The 16,117-nt window shown below is 48.6% G+C and overlaps 1 protein-coding gene across 1 annotated transcript in view; it reads right to left on the bottom strand.

Annotated features, from left to right (window-relative positions):
• Positions 1-3,472: 3,472 nt before the first annotated feature.
• LOC128144560 (UDP-glucuronosyltransferase 1A1-like) overlaps positions 3,473-16,117 on the bottom strand; it is a 169,520-nt gene continuing 156,875 nt past the window's right edge. Inside the window, exon 6 of the transcript XR_008236115.1 lies at positions 3,473-3,483. The gene's annotated coding sequence lies outside the window, so the exon portion shown is untranslated. The remainder of the gene's footprint in view (positions 3,484-16,117) is intronic.

Raw genomic sequence — 16,117 nt, 5'->3', positions numbered from 1 at the left:
GTCAGTCTGTTATGGTCTGAGTTCTAGATGGAGACAAGCATTGCATTGCATTTGGCTTGCAAGGTGTTAGGGAAACTCAGTGTTCCCCTGCACCCCCGAGGCAAGGGGTATGTGGTTGGGAGCCAGGTGGAATTTGGAGTCCTTCTGGCACTGAAAATTTTGAAGTGTTGATTTCTTTACTCATCAAAAGCAGCAGCCAACTTTGCAACCTCAGAGCTTTATGCAGGACAGATCTGCAAGCCGACCCAGAGAAAAGCAAGGAGAAGAAAGTACTAAATGGGGCAAGAACTGCCAATTTCACAACAATTATCAAGAAATACTGAATTGAAATATTCCCTAAGGATGGGGAAGAAGTCAAACCAAAGGAGTTATTGCTGCTCTTTGACCTGGAAGTCAGATGTTGCATCTCTCCTTGGGGATGTTTCTGTTTCTCTGACCAGTTCCTGACCTTTCTCAAAGAGCTCTTCAACTCCAGACAAGAGAGAAAGGGGCCTTCCCATGCCTCACTTGTTCTTCTTGCTTTTGCCACTGTTGCTCTCCCCCACAAAGTGTCACTGTCACCATATGTAGTAGAGGCGTTTGCTTGTGTTTCAGTGCCATACACTGGCACCCCAGCCCACCAGGAGCTCTGATGCCCTGTGTTTTATCAGTCCTCTGCACACTTGATGTTCTTGGCCAAGTTGGCCAGAGCAATGCCTTGAGGAGGGACGGTATGTAGAAGCGGAAAGCTCCCTGCTGGCTAAGTGTTGGTCATCAAACTGGGCCCTTGCTCCTAGATTAACCGCTGCCTTCTTGTAAAGCCTGGAATTTACTTCTTTTAACAAAAGCAATGGCTGCAGTTGGTTAGATCCCCAGTGGAGGGGAGCTGATCCTCTTGAACTGCTTTCCAGATACTTCAGCCCAAATCCTCTGGCCTCATGAGGGTGTAGAAGCAAATGGCCAACCCCCCTGCAATTCTGCTGCTGATAATCCACCTCTGGGAGCCAGGAGCAAGGCTGGTGGACAGTGTCCTGTTTGCAGCCTGGAGTTGAGGGAGGGTGTGTTTCTCCCTCGTGCATGAAGACCATGCCAAGCACAAAAGCCCAGGGGGCTCTTGACAAGCCTCCAAGTGTCTGATGGGAGCAGCTACGAGTGGGGTCTGAGGAGAGGTGAAAGCAATGCCTGGTTCCTGCATGGCAGCCACAGACAATGGGGCATCATCTCAGGGTCCTTTCAGAGCCACCATCGTTCCAATGGATCTGAAAGGAAAGCTTTCAACATGCTCCGCTTGCAGGGGAGGTCAAAGAGGGGCAGGAGAAATAGTTTGGTGCATGGTCGCATTGGCTTTGAAACCTCTGGCTTTGCTGGAGGAGTCTCAGTAGACCTCATGGAGTGATTTTGCAGAATTGAAAATGGATGCAGGCTGGAGGCAAAGCATTCTTTCTTCAGCTCTCTATTTTTTTAACCAGGCTCTGAAGCCCTCTCCTGAGTACTTGTTTTCTTGGGTTTGTTTTGTGGTACTTTCACTGCTGCTATTTGGGGGGGGGGGGGGGGGAAGTGATAAAAGGGAAAAGGAAGAAAAGGTTTCTTTTTCTGTTCTTTTTTCTTAAAGCCAGAAATGAGAAAATGGAAAATATAAAAGAACATGAAAATGCCCCAATTCTTTCAAAATAGCTCCTCGCCCATTTCCACTCTCAATTACAGATTTTGTGCCTCAGGAGAAAAAAAAAAAGGTAAACTCTGTATCTCCTGTAGAAATACAGGGGCATTTTTCTTAGTCCACACTGGCTTGGGTACTGACTTAGAGACATGGGGAGGCTTTCCTTTGACTTTGGCGGCTTTGAAAGACCCATTGTTCCTTAACAGCGATCCTTTATGCTGACGTGCACATTTTGTGTGCATCTGTCAACAGGGGAGGGGGAAATTATTGAAATGGGTAATAAAGGAGATGAAAACAATCTGTGCTGGTCTCTGGATAATAACCAGCTGACATTAAGCCTAAGCCCAGCTGATAACAGTTAATAATAAATGGGCATTAATTAAAGCTAAATTACAGGGGAAGGTGCAGGCTTGGCTCTCAATCCAATTAGAGCCCTGTAATTCATAACGGAGAGAATCTGTCCAGCCTGTGAATAAATGATCAAAGGCTAGCAAAGTCAACAGCAGGGCTGTGTAATAGTTTAGATGATGCCTCGATAGGGAAGAGGCCAGAGGAGGATTAACAGATAACTGTGGCCAGACAGTTTGTTCGGTTTGCCATGCAGCATGCCAGAAAGATACGTGGTGGTGCACGTGTGAGAACGCAGAGCTGAACCATTGTGTGGCCCCAGAAGGTTTTGAGAGGAGCCCAAAGGGAGGGTATGGACCTGATGGGAGGAAGAAATTCATCGTGAGCCCCTCATGGTGACAACATGAGGGAAAGGACCCTAGGGAAGCTGGTTGGGTCTCTGGATGGTGGGCACCAAGGCCATTTAGACAACCGTTGGTGACATGCCATTAAAAGGCAACAAAGAGCTGATGGCTGTAGTCAAAAGCTTCCACTGCATCTCAGAAACAGTGTCATGCCCACAGTGACATTTACTTTGGCATTTAAACAGGGTTGTCCCTGGAGGTGATTTCCACCTAGACTTGTCCTTCAGCTCCCAAGCCAGGAGCAGCTCCAGTCCAAGCAGCCCCACAAAGGAAGTCCAGCACAGGGCCAGGAGGAGTAGACAGGCCAGCAAGTTTTGAGGGCCTGGGAATTACAATTGTACAAACGCGGTTTTACCAGGGCTGAAGAGAAGCACCTACAGCCACCCCCTCTCCCTGGCCATGCCTGGGGCCAAGTTGGCTCCCAGCTCTTCCTGCAACACAGCCACCCCAGGGAGTTTTGCACCACAGTGTTGTGAAGGATGCTGTGCTGTGCATGAAGCAGAGGGAGATGACAGCTGCTCACTTCACTGCCAGAAGCAAAACTGAGGCTGGTACAAGTTCAGACCTGACTGTGATGTGCCATGTGTGTGAGGAGGGAGACTCAGAGGAGACATCGACCTCAAAGCTGACAAGTCCATTGACAAGGGAGCAGTTGCTCACTGGGAACCGAGGATGTGACCCAAGAAGAAGCTGGAGGTGGAGCCCAACATGCCACCATCTCTGGCAGCATCAGCAGCACTGACAAACTGAGGAGAACAGGCCATGTGGTGGCTGAGGGTCATTGACCAGTGAATGCTGGAAGAATTCATTTGAACCAACAGTCTCAGAGTGTTCACACACTTGGGGACAAAAGACTCAGTTTTAAACCTCATGGTGTTTAAAGAAACTTTAGAATATGCCATCTTCCAAAGGCCCCAGAACCACCAACTATGAGGAAAAATACAACATTTTGAAAGCTCAGGCACACTCAGACTTTCAGATGTGTCCTACAGATGATCTTCAAATGCTACGTAGCATCAGCGATACTCTGAAAATGCTGTTCTGGTCCAAAGAAACTCCACATGTTTTCTGCCTGTTTCTCCTATTTCTTGTCTGCAGAGCAGCTGATGCAGACGTGCTATTCAAGATTAAAGGGAATGTTCTCACTCAGGAATAAATGTGAGGGTTTTTTTGGTTTAATGTAATGAAGAGAACGCATTTTGCATTTTTGCTCAGTACAACTTTGTGTTACAAGTATCCACAGAGGTAATTTAGAAGGATGCTCTAGTTTAGACTTGCACCCTGTGTAATTACCCACCAGGTGTAGGCTGATGCTTGTGGCACCCATGTGAAACGTAAGCTGGAGGATGGCTGACACAGCTGAGGAGTTGGGGCTTGCTGGGACCAGATGAGTGCCAGCTTGCACCGACCCTGGTGGTAGGAGCCAGAGTAAAGAAGCTGGCAAAGCTTAGTCTCCTTTGCACAGCTTTGTCAGAAGCAGCCAGTTACTGACTTGGAGCGGTATTTCCTAAACGGTACAGCCCATGCTTTCCAGGCCAGCGTCTGCGTGTGCCTGCACGCAGGGCAGCTGTGTACAAAGGACACTCCACACATACCATGCTGGTGGGCAAGGCTGGGTTTTGCTACAGCACGGCCATGTTGTCTTCAATAAGCGGTGAGAGGGAACCTGACTCCCCAGATACTAAGGCAGTCATGAAGAATGAGCCAAGCCCGGAAATATTTTGATTATCCTTTTCCAAACAAATCCATATTTGCAGAGGCTTGATCTTCCACATTTCTAGGAGCCAGACCTGGGCGTGCTGACAGCAAGAGCAATTTTGGGGGGATGTTCAGTTGAGGCTTAATAGTCCTGGAAAGAAACCAAAACCCTTTGGTCCTCAGTAGCGCAATGGACTGAGCTCCTACACAGTTCCCCCAATGGATTGGCACCTTCGGCACCCAGCCCTGATGTGAACATCTGATGTGATGCTGAAGGCATTGCTTAAAGAGCATGCCTCTGATTTGAATTTCCTTCTAACTGAAGTATCAATATTAAAGACTTCAGCATGATCATGGGGTCCTGTTGTGTAGAAAATTACCTTCAATCCATTTGACTATATCTGAGATTATTTCTTTCCCTTCCTGACCTCCAGAAATTATTCTGGAAAAACAATTCTCAAGGTGCTATGGCAGGAGGAATAAAAATAGCTGAACAGATGAGCTGGTCTCTCTGACAGTACGAATACTTCCAAGCGCTTATAGTACAGAGAAAATGAACCCTGCAGCAGGAAACAGAGGGAATCCCTATACAAAAGAAGGAAATTTGGGAAGAATGACTAATCTAGGAGAGGAAACTAGGTGCTGTGGCCTGCTGTTAGCAAGGCAAGTGTCTCTCAAAGCATCAAGCCAATGTGCATGTCATGCACAATGCCCCAGTACAGCTGATCGTTCCTGGTGGAGTAGGGCTGCTGGGATCTCCCGAGGTTTCAGAGACAGAGGCTCTGAGGACTCAAGTACTCCCATCTGAAGAATGGTGTGGGATGAAATTTGAAAATGTCTCTAAAATGCCAACCTGGGAACTGCTTATACCTGAAAGTCATCAAGGTCATTTAGAATGAAAGCCCAATTTAAGCTTCCAGTGCTGGAAACTGTTGCTTTTAGGAGGAGTGATGACTGAGATGGAGCTTGCCGGCTCCTGTAGCCTCCTGTGAGTGCCTGCTGTGTGATGTGATCCTCTTGTTGCAAGAAATGCCTCTCAGAGACAACAAAGAACCCACAATAAGCACATACACTTCTAATCCATTTTTCCCTTTCCATCCATCTCCCCTTTCATGTTAGCAGAGCTGCCCTCCTTTCCCAGGGCTCCCCGCCCTTGGGAATTCCTGGGGAGGGGAGATGTGGGCTTCGGCTTTGGCTTTAACAGTTAGCTACCAAGATTATGCTGGGGAATAATTTGACCTGTTGGTGAATGAGGGCTCATACTTTAGAGATGACTTGGCTACAGCACTCACAGGACTTTGGGGAAGTGAGAGAACAGATAAGAAAATAAGGAGGAGCTGAAAAACAGGCAAGACTGAAAAACAGGGAAGGGAAAAAACAGGAGGACTGAAAAACAGGCAAGAAAAGCCCTCACTATCACTTCTACCTCAAGCAAAAGACCAGTCATCACTGCTTGAGGCATGGATGGGGAGAGATTGAAAAATAAGCCACTAAGCTTCCCGTCATCTGCAGGTTTGTCCTGCCAAGATGTGAGCTCATTAGGTGGAAAAAATTCATCAAGACCCCCTCCTCCACAGCCTATGCCTGACCTCATACCTTTCAGAGAGCAGCATTCCACAGGCTTAGTGCGTGTCACTCTCTTGAGCATAGACACTGGAGAATTTGCAATGCTATAGAGACTTCCCTGTGCCCTTGCACAGCGCTGGTGACCCACTATCAAGTTGGTCACTGCCAACCCTTCTTGGCATCTCTGCCTGTGTTTAATGCTGTTCTGAATCCATTTCAACCCTATCCACAAAAAGCTTGCTGTCACTGCCTTCAGGGTGGACTTGGTTGCTTCAGCAGAGCCCTCCAGCACAAGTCAGAGTCAACAGTCTCAGACCCCATCACTCTCCCCTACATTGCCCTGTGGCAGATTCAAAGACCTTGACCATGCATTGAGCAACCCTGGGATCTCTAATGCAGAGTTGCTGCTACGGTATGTGAAGACTTGAGTCAGGTCATAGCAGGCTCCATGGCTCCAGTTCAGTGACGGATGGATATGCCATACCCCAGACTAGGGGTTATCTAGGCTATTTAGGTTATTCAAGGCATCTACGTTATCTTGGTATTCAGTATCCACCCCTCTCTACGATCCTGGATAGCAGAGAACAGGTTTCATCCCCACAACCTTCAAACTTTAACTTTTAGCTGCTCCTTTTCTCCTCTCCATCACATGCTGCTTCTGCCCCAATGCATCTCACTTGATTTCACTGTATTCACTGGAAAATGGTGTAAGAGTTTCCTTTAGGCTGCTAAATTATCACAAAACCAGAGTGCAGCATTCAGAGGGTTTTGTTTAATAGCTTAGAAAAGCTGGGAGGCAGCCTGCTCTGTGGGAATGGGCTTTGAACAGAGACTTACAGTTGTCCTTGCAGCCGCTGACCTGGCCGGGACTTGCAGTTGTTATTCTGACCCACGGGTCCCGATCCCTAGCTTGCTTGAATCCAGCCAAAGGGAAAAAGAAGACGAGACACAGTGGGAGCCGATGGAGGAAGGGAGATGGGCTTGTGATGCTGATTCCTCTCTCTTCTATTTTATGCATCCTAAAAACCATTTCCCCTGATCTTTTAGGGAGTGCATTTGGAGCTGCGGGTGGCAGACAGGCTCCGGTAGTTGCTACCCTTCAGTCTTTTAGAGGTAGAAGCCCTTCGTAGGCAGCATCTTCAAAGGGAGATGTTCTCTCTTTTCAAGCAGATGGCCCTCTGCCCCCAGAAGATCTTCCCAAAGGGACAGGGTGCCCACTGCATGGTTACAGGCCAGGCAATGAGCATGAATATGTGGTCTGGAGCAGAGGCACGGAGGATGTCTGTGTCCATTTGGATTTCTCCACTGTGGTTGGATTCTTTGGTATCTCACAAGGAGTGATTCATGCTTGGCCCTTTCTTTGTGGCAGGGGTTTTTATAACAGCTTTCTCTGATGTATAATAAGAGCTGAGTGAGTGATGAGTTCTTCCCTCACTCAGGATATTTATAGCATTTTTCTTTCTCCTCGAGCGAGTCACCTATTTTCACAAGGCTTGTAGGCGCTTCGTGTCAGTGAGACTTCAGCTCCTCTGCCAAATCTGGGGGAGACTGGCCAAAGGGTTCAAAAGTTTCTCAGGACCGGGATGGTGGACTGGCTGGTGGCATGCGAGTTCCCCATTGCACAAGCCTTGCATCTTAAGAAATCAAGCTAAAAGCCACAAGACTACACAGTTCACCCTTTATTTTTGCAAGGGTCACATTTCCCATCTGCTTCTCCACGGATGAACAGGCTAACATTTTGTTTCTCAGTTTGCACTGGAGCTGGGTTCTCAGTATTTTGCTGTGGAAGCTGGGATTATATTGGTATCATCTCTTCCAGGGTGCATCAGCTCTGACCATACCAGGTGGGATGAGATTCAGAGCAGCTGGTGTAGGTTTATTATAGCTCTCCTGCTTACACAGAATGGATGTGGACCAGCACGGATTTTCACCAGGGCCTTATTCTGCACTCTGGGTAAGCAAGTATAGCTACCTGACTATTTCTGTGTCCCAAAACCATGTGTCTGGATACCTGTTTTCACCTGGAGGGCTCAAGAAAGGGGAGCAGGTCACCAGCTAAGTCACCAAGATGTCCATCCATCTGCCCAAGTCACTGTTTTGTAGTCTCATGTACAGAGCTGGAGCCGCAGGAATGAATGCTTGCACAACGGAAGTTCGAGCCTATAGGAGGTCTCCTGTCTAAGCAGAAAAAAATGACAGGTTTTAAAATACTTCATAGCCATTTGTAACTCTCTCCAAGGAGAGTGTTTTGTCTTCCGCTTCCTCAGTGCATACATACTGCCATCTCCCATTATGGGTATAATGTAAAATAAAATACAATAAAACTGAGAGAAAAACAGTATTCTGAGGGCTTTTTCCATCTGTACCTAATCCACTGCTTCTGTTTTTTTTCCCCATGTTTCCCTTTTTTAGTGGGTTTTTTTTTTACTGCCAGAAGAAAACCAGAAGACTTCCCCCATCGTGGATGCTTTTTGCTCCCTTTACCCTGGCCAGGCTCCCAGGTCTCCCCAGCATCTCTCCCTCTGCAGATGCTGCCCCTGTGACGGTGCTGCCTGTGCTCTGCATCCCCCATCTCCGGGCTGGTCTGTGGCCCAGGTTAGCCCCCACATCCCCCCTCCCTCTGCCTGGGGGTCAGAGGGGCTGCCTTGTACCATCCTCCGGCAGCTCTGTGCACTTGTGCCCTCCTCCTCTTCCCACAGTCTGATTTATTGGGTTTATCTTTCCCTTTTACAGCCACCCTTCACTGCACCTGATTGCAGTGACCTCTGGTCCCTGCATAGCTTGCATTCCTCTGGGGGGGCTGCAGGCCACCGGGAAGGGCTTTCTCCTTCCCTGGGCCACTCCAGATGAGATCAGCGGAGTCCCTCGTCTGTATCCATCCATGCTGGCACCCAGTCCTATGCTTTCTTTGCCTCAAGTGCTTGCCCTGGGCAAAGGCTAGGTGGCTGGGGGATGATGTGGGTCTCCAGGGAGGATGTTCTGTCTTTGAGCTAGTGCCCCACAGGGCAGAGACAGCAACAGCGGGGTCTGCCTCTGCCCTGGGGACATGCTGCTCCTCCTGTCCAGCCTACCTCAAAAACCTGTCTCTCCCTCCCCACCTGAAGCTGCGGAGATGTGGTGCTGGACCTCTCTGGGGCTGGCATGCGTGGTGGGGTTAGGGAGAGGCCATCCCCCTGACACCGAGACAGTAATCTTTGTTTTATCCGTCTCACCAGGTCTTCTCTTTCCCTTTCCTGCCTCTGTGCAGGATCTAAGCAGGCATAGGGGATGCTGAACATGGGGATCACACCACATCAAGTGTTACACCTGGCAGAGCAAGGGCTACTCAGACAACAGGGGGCTGGAGAATATCCCAAACTGCTGAGAGCGGTCCTGCTTGTCAACACATGTTGGCAGCTCTCACCTGGGCAGGATCCTTCTCCCACCCTACCCGACAGGGCAGGGTGAACGAGCCACACTTCTGACGTGCTCCCTTCGGCCACTGCTCACTGCCCGAGTTATGAAAAGGAACCATTTCAGAGGTGGCCCAGACCCAGCTCCCTTGGGGTTGAGGCCTCCTCTCCTCCCCTAGGGATGCGCTGGCCACCCCTGCAGGGAGCCACCATGCAACCACTGATTCCTGCATCCTGTGCAGCAGCGGAGATTATCCCTCCCCAGCGTCTCGCTGTCCAGCTCTGTGAGCTGAGGCACATTCCAAAAGAGGGATCAGTAAGGGCTCAGGCTGAGGCTGAGCCAGGGATGAATCAGCCCTGCCGACCATGCTTCCCCTTCCCTCCAAAATTCCAGCATGGAGGCCAGAGGCGATGGCTGATGGGCTGAGGGTGAGCAAGGAGGGAAGCTCATCTCTTTCTTTGTGTCGACTCTGGGAATTGCACTTTGCTGGGAGTTAAGTCTCCCAGTTGAGAGAGTGAAATGGTCGCTGGAGGTTTGAATTAAGGTCTGCAGGCAGAAGCACAGCATGCTGGCAGAGCGCCCACTGCTCCCAACACCCCATTGCAATGTTTGCAACCAGCGATAGATAAACTGATGAGCTGCTGGGGGCACAGGGGCCCAAGGCTTTTGCTGTATTGCATCTTGGCTTTGTCATTGCATGCTTTTACCCAAGATGAAGCTTTAGGGCCAAACCTGTCTCTGATGCCGTGAATGAGCAGTTTGTAGGTTGGCTGGGATGGGTCTTACCAGATCCTTTTCTAACATGGGTTTCCAACCAGCCTCCCACACTCAGTGTTGTTTAAGGGCTTGGACTCCTCTTTTCCTTTGAAAAGGAGAAGGAGAGCATGTGATGTAATGTTTGACTGCAGTATTAACTTGGCACTTTTGGACTTCCATGGGTCTCCATCCCATCCTCAGGACAGTGATTATAGTTATTACAGACGCAATCTTGGGGTGCATCTCTTTGCATTTGAAAGCAGGGTGCTTGAGGATAGGGACAAGATCAGACCTTTGGGAGAGGGGGATTTTATCTCCAGCTCTGCCAGTGGCTTGTTGTTTGACTTGTGGGTGGATAACCCCGTCCTTCTGGGGTTTGGTCACTGCAGTCATCCTCTGTTTTCTCCAGGTGACTTCCTTAGCTTTACTCGTAAGGAAGGCTTTGCATGCGACTTCTGCATAAATGACTGTTAAAAGGAACAAAACCACTTCCAGCAGGCAGAGTTAAACAAGTTAAAAATCTCCCAGAGAGAGTTAAAACCTCCCCTGTCATCTAACGGGACAGCCAAATCCACAAGGCCACGTTGTGCCAGGGACCAGAAGGGACTTGCCACGTCCGATGAGACAGAGTGGCTTGCTGTGCAGCTGGACGCCGGCGAAGTGCATCTCCACTCAACACGTGGGCACAGACCGAGGCCTGTGCCGCGGCTTGCAGGAAAGCTAGGAAGTTCATTTTTTCTGGAAAACAGGACTGTGACTGCACCAAGAATGTGCAGGTAGACGGGGCTTCTTTAAATCCTCAGATTATTAAAAAAAAAAAAAAAGAAAAAAATCATGAGTCAGGCCGTTGCAAAATCCTGAAACTGGCATAAAACTCAGAAGTTACTTTTTAGGGTTGCTTTTGGTTAATGCTAAGCACTGGCTTCTTTTCATCTGCCATCTTACCCGGCAGGCTGCAAGTTCCCCTTTCCTTCTGACTTCCGAGAGGAAAGGTGGGGCTCCTCAGTGTGAAAAGTTACCCCCAGGAATGGAGCTTTTGCTAAACCACTAAATACCACAAAGCTCCCGATAAAGTTACAAGGAGTGGCAATCATGGTATCATTCCTAAGGGAAGGTAAGCAGCAGAGTCCTGCAAAAGCACTACCTGCTGCACAGCATGGGGCAGATTCTGCAAAGCCATGTAAACTCCTCATTGCCAAGGGTATTTGTGCCAGACAATGTCTGCACAGCCCAGAGAGAAAACATCCCCCCTGCATCTGCCCATAAAGACATCCCATTTTACCAAGTACGATTCGGGAAATCGTTCCGTGAATCAATCTCCTGTGCAGCTAGGCAGGAGATGATCTTGCTAGAGGTGTTTAGGATAGGAATGTGACATGAAACACTTGAAATGCTGGAAATTAAATCTTAGACTTTAGATTTTACCTTAAACATTAGCATTTGAAATAACTGGCAGCCAGGTTATGAGATGACCCAGCCTACATGACTGATACGCAGTGATGATTGATAGCAAACTCTATTGCCAGACCTTTCACTGCAAGTAATTACATATCAGCAAATACCCTGAAGTGATTAATTACTGCCTGACATGCTTTTGGAGCCGATGTAGGCTCAGGGAAACCCCCCAACCATTTTTCTTTCCTAGGAAGGAGTCTTTTGCTAGCTCTGTTTATAACTGGGGATGATTGAGTCAACGTTATGAGAACACCATCAATTGAGAGTTGTGACTGCATACAGGTGTGATACACACACATGTCCACTCGCACACCTGCACACCCCCTGCCAAATCCACCCCTCCCTGTGCTGCACCAGAGCTGGTGATATGAGAGAGAAGCTCCTGAGAAGGCTGACTCTAAAGCTGTCAGGTTGCCCAGACCGTGAGACATTTATGCTATTGTTTTATTTTAATAGAGCTTTTTTTTTGGGGGGGGGGGGGGGGGGGGATATGAGAATCATCAGACTGATTCAAACATGCCTCTATTTTGGATGCTGATGCAATAATCCTTGCGATGGAGATGGAACGCCACCCAGCTCCTCCTGGCTGTTCTGTTGTTGGTCGGGGGAGTGGGAAGGGGAGTGATGGTGGATGATGAAGGGGCTAGAGGCTTCTCAGTGATGGGAAATGGTGTGTTTTCCAGTCCCTTGGCACGGTTAGCCTCCAGCACCAGGGAGACCAGCTGAGGGGCTGTAAACATGCCTACCGTGGGGTGGCACAGGCATTTTGGCGAAGCCAAAAAAGCTCTCTTGGAATAAAGTCCCATGGTGACTGGACCAAGAAGATTGACCAAGCCCTGATGCTCTCTCTATATCTTCCTCCTGTCTCATCTTGGGAATGGTTACCATGTGACCTTCTTATGTTTTGGCTGATGCGGTTCTTGATGCTGTAACCGTTGGTTTTCTTGGTTTCACCCATACAAATTTAAGTTTGTATTTTTTCCTCCCCCTCCCACCCTGTGCTAAGATCACGTCTGACAATGAGCATGGCCTGGAAAATGTGATTGTGATTGACTTACTTTGTTGCCTGGAGCCCATGTTGATTTAAGATTCTGCCAGTGTTTTGTTTTGTAAGTCAATTTCTTTTTAATTCTTCCACACTTAGGACTTGCTGCTTTCCCTCAAAGACATTAGGCCTAGCCTGAGCACTCTAGGCTTAAAACTGAATTTTTCACTCTGTCCTACACTGTTCTTGTCTCACAGAACTTGATGCATCCAGCCTGGCTCAGGGACTTTGCTAGAGCCTGGACAGGGCTCTGCAAGGATCCTGGAGTTTCATTCCCTTTTCTTGCTTCCCATTTCTCCTGATGACTGAGAGCCACGTCTCAGCTGAGCTGAAAGAGAAGCACCGGGGCAGGGAAGGGACTCCACTGTCGCTCCTGACCTTGAAAGCCAGAGCTTGAGATGTCCCCCTTGAGCTGCTGGAAATGATCTTCCATGCCTTGATAGTCCCCAAGGAGGTGAGAGCACCCTGAAGCAAGACCTTGGGCCATCAGGTCAACCTGAAAATCATCTGGAAAACTCACACAGAAGCCCTGGAGCAAATCACCAGAAACTGTGTCTTCTGTGGCAGGTCGAAAGGAGGATGACAAGGGGCCAAACCCACAGGGGATGGGATTTAAATGACTTGCTGTCTCTGTTACAGCTTGTACATGTCCAGAGCTTGTTTGTGAGCAATTAATACGGTTGTCTTAAGCAGAGCCGTGGAGAGCACGATTAAGTAATTAATAGTAATTAAAGGCACGTTATCCACAGGCATGCTGTCCATGCCCATCCTGCACAGCCCTGTGCTGTCAGCTGCCCTACACTAGCTTGCCCGAGCAAGGGCTGAAATTGAGGGGAAAGAGCCTGGGTGGGCTGGAAGCCATGCATCACTGCGGGCTGTGCTTGCCTTCTCCATCAGCCCCGCTGGCTGCCCGGGATGTCCCTGGGGAAGCCTCCCCATTGTCACCAGCAGCCCAGAATAGACAAGCCACAGCAGGACTCTGCTCCCATCTGCGCCTGCCCCAGCAGTGCCCAGGGAAGGAGGGAAGAGGCGTCTACCTGTGCATGCATGAGGCTAACCCAATTTTGACAAAAAGTAGTGTCTTTTTTAATCAGAATGTGACTTTCCATCAGTTTTAGCTCATAACTGCACCAAGGAATTGGATCAACTTAGCTAGGTGCCATTTTTGCAAAGCTCCCTCTCCGTGCTATTTCACTCAGTCAAGACACAACCTTTAGACAACCTTTAGACCTTTTTGCCATTAATGTGGGCTCTGGCTGAAGGGGAGGTTTCAAGCAGGGACAGTAAACCAGCCCCACTCCCATCCTATCCCCACTTCTGCTAATGGCAGGTGTTGAGGATGGGGAGGAGAGAAAATCTCCATGTGGGTTGGTTTGTTTTTCTAAGTGACCCAATCAACAGCAAAGTCAAGATAGGACAAGAAAAAAAGCAACATGGGGATGGAGTGAGGCTTAACCTCTCTTTCTTTTGAAAAGAAACAGATCAGTCCCTTTTGAGATGGAGAGAGGAAAAAAAAGTCTGAGCTTTTTAGAAATTTCCCTGCATTATTTTCTGAATCAGATGTGAAACTGCCAATAATCCTCTCACCAAAAAGGGCATCTTTTTGAGCAGATTCACCTTTTCAGCTCTAACCACCGCTGGTCCCTCTTGCCTTCAGCTATGTTTTGCCAGCAGGAGTAGACTTTTCATGATCTGCCCTTAGCCATGTCCTGGGAGCTCACATCAAGAGGAGAGATGCACTGGAGTCTCTGTTTCCTACTTCCAAACACCTTCCCCTTCCTTTTCAACATTTCCCCCTGCTGCAAAGAGTAGCTAAGCTGTAGATCTTCAACTATTTTTGTGCCTTTGCCCCATTTAGGCATTGCAGGATGTTATACAGAACCAAGAACTGAATCTGCCTCTCAAAGTCGCACCACAGAGTTTAAGGCTCTCAGGCATTTTCCTGCAGTCAAAAATCTCCTGACATTTCACATACTAAATCTGTTTATTGAAGCTGTTCTTCTGCCATGATACTTTTTCACAAGCTATATATTTGCCCTTGCTAGGGCTTCTCAAAAAAAAATAAGTGTCAGGGCTTCTGGCTTATGCCAGCACGATGAGGTTTCTTTAGAGTGAGTCACTGCATTTGCAAGGTCAGAGCTGGAACTGGAAGCTGGATTTCTGTGCTGCTCCCGGGGACCTACCTACAGAGAAAAGCTAGTTCAGGATATGCAAGGGTGCAAAAGAATACAGGTTTAGGGTGAATTTGGGGAGAAAAGTTTGGGTTTGTGGGTTTTTTTCCCCCCTATTTATCAATTGCATCCACAGTGGATTGCATTAAAGCAAAAGGAGGGTTCTGCTTACAGAGTCGGAGGAAGGTCTCCACATAGATTAGTCCACCTGGGATAATCAGGAATAGCTATTCTGGGTAGGGCAAAGCCTTGGGAGCAGCACTGAGGGGAATGAAAGACAAACTCCTTTTTACTCGTGCTCTTCCTCTCATTATTATCTACACATAAATTATTCACATTCTTTGCAAGCCAAGTCTTGTCTTGACTGAAGGAGTTCAGAACATTAGAGACCCAACGATTTTCTGCATATTTCGTGATAAAAGAAGCTCCAATGGGGCAGGAGGAAAAGGGATAGGATTTCTTCTTCTGCAATTTCTGCTCCTGAGAGTTCCCTGGGATTTCTGGACTACTGATACTTGAGATTCCTGGATACCTAGTGAGAAAAAAGCCACAGCATGCAGAAGATGGAAGGACCTCCCAGAGAGGCCAGAGGACCCACATGTGTCGGGGTCGGATGCTCTCATGGAGCATTACCCCGTTGGGAGGAGGCCAGAGATGCTGTGCTGGGGGACAAGTGGTGCTGTGGAGCACAGGCTCCCCTTGTGCCCTGCTCAGATTGCAAGGTAGATTTCATTATATACATTTAATAACAGAACATGCCTTAAAAAATTTCCAGTAAAAAGCCATCTCAAAGTAAACATGATCCATTCCAGAAATGTTGTTTCAGCATTATCCAAATGCTCAAGGTCACTGCGGCTTGTTTCTTTTTCACCCCCGTAGTGGCATTTTGCCATCAGCATTTCCATGAAATGGCTCATTTTTGATGAATTCTCCTTTTTGGATGGCAAGGGAGGAGGAGCACTGGATGGTTTCCAAGCAGCTCCATTACAGATGCCAAGATGTTGCACGGGGCCTCTCTCACCCTAGTTTATTGATCACCATGACCTCCCAGGGCTGAGTCTGCCCAGGAGCAGGCAGTGACGGGGTCAGGATGGCCATCCCTGTGCTGCCTCTGTGGGCAGCTCCACTGCAGTACTCCCATTTCAGGGCTTAGTGGAAATTTGGGTCTGTCCCTGTCTGCCCAGGCAAACAGGCTCAAAAAGACACCTCACTCTGCCCAGCCCATCAAATGCATCGCTGCCACCTCCAGCTTTCTGATGTACCCTCAGCCCGAGTGTGGAGGACACTCTGGGTTTCTTATCTCATTGAATTTCCCCCTAACCACCCTCCTGGGTTTCAGAGCAGAAATAGGACCCATTTTAGTGTGGACATGGAGAGGTTCTTCTCTGTCCCACAGGATGGTGGCTCAGAGAGCTGTGATTGCCTCTATAAACACATCCACACCCAGCGCAGAGGAGAGCTGCTTGAGCTAAGGGATAACTCTGGCACAGGGGCCAACGGGCACAAAGTAGTTAGGAAATGTTGTGGGCTGGAAATTAAAAGGCTCCAAATCACCAAAAGAAATATCCTCTTTAAGAGGAGCGGGTAGAGCCATGGCTCAGCCAGCAGGCAAGAAGGGTTCTTGAAGGAGTTGGAGTTGGTG

This window comes from Harpia harpyja, chromosome 7, assembly GCF_026419915.1.
Source record: "Harpia harpyja isolate bHarHar1 chromosome 7, bHarHar1 primary haplotype, whole genome shotgun sequence".
Lineage (NCBI taxonomy): Eukaryota > Metazoa > Chordata > Aves > Accipitriformes > Accipitridae > Harpia > Harpia harpyja.
The sequence above is the reverse complement of the archived record's forward strand: the minus strand, read 5'-3'. Positions and strand labels throughout refer to the sequence as shown.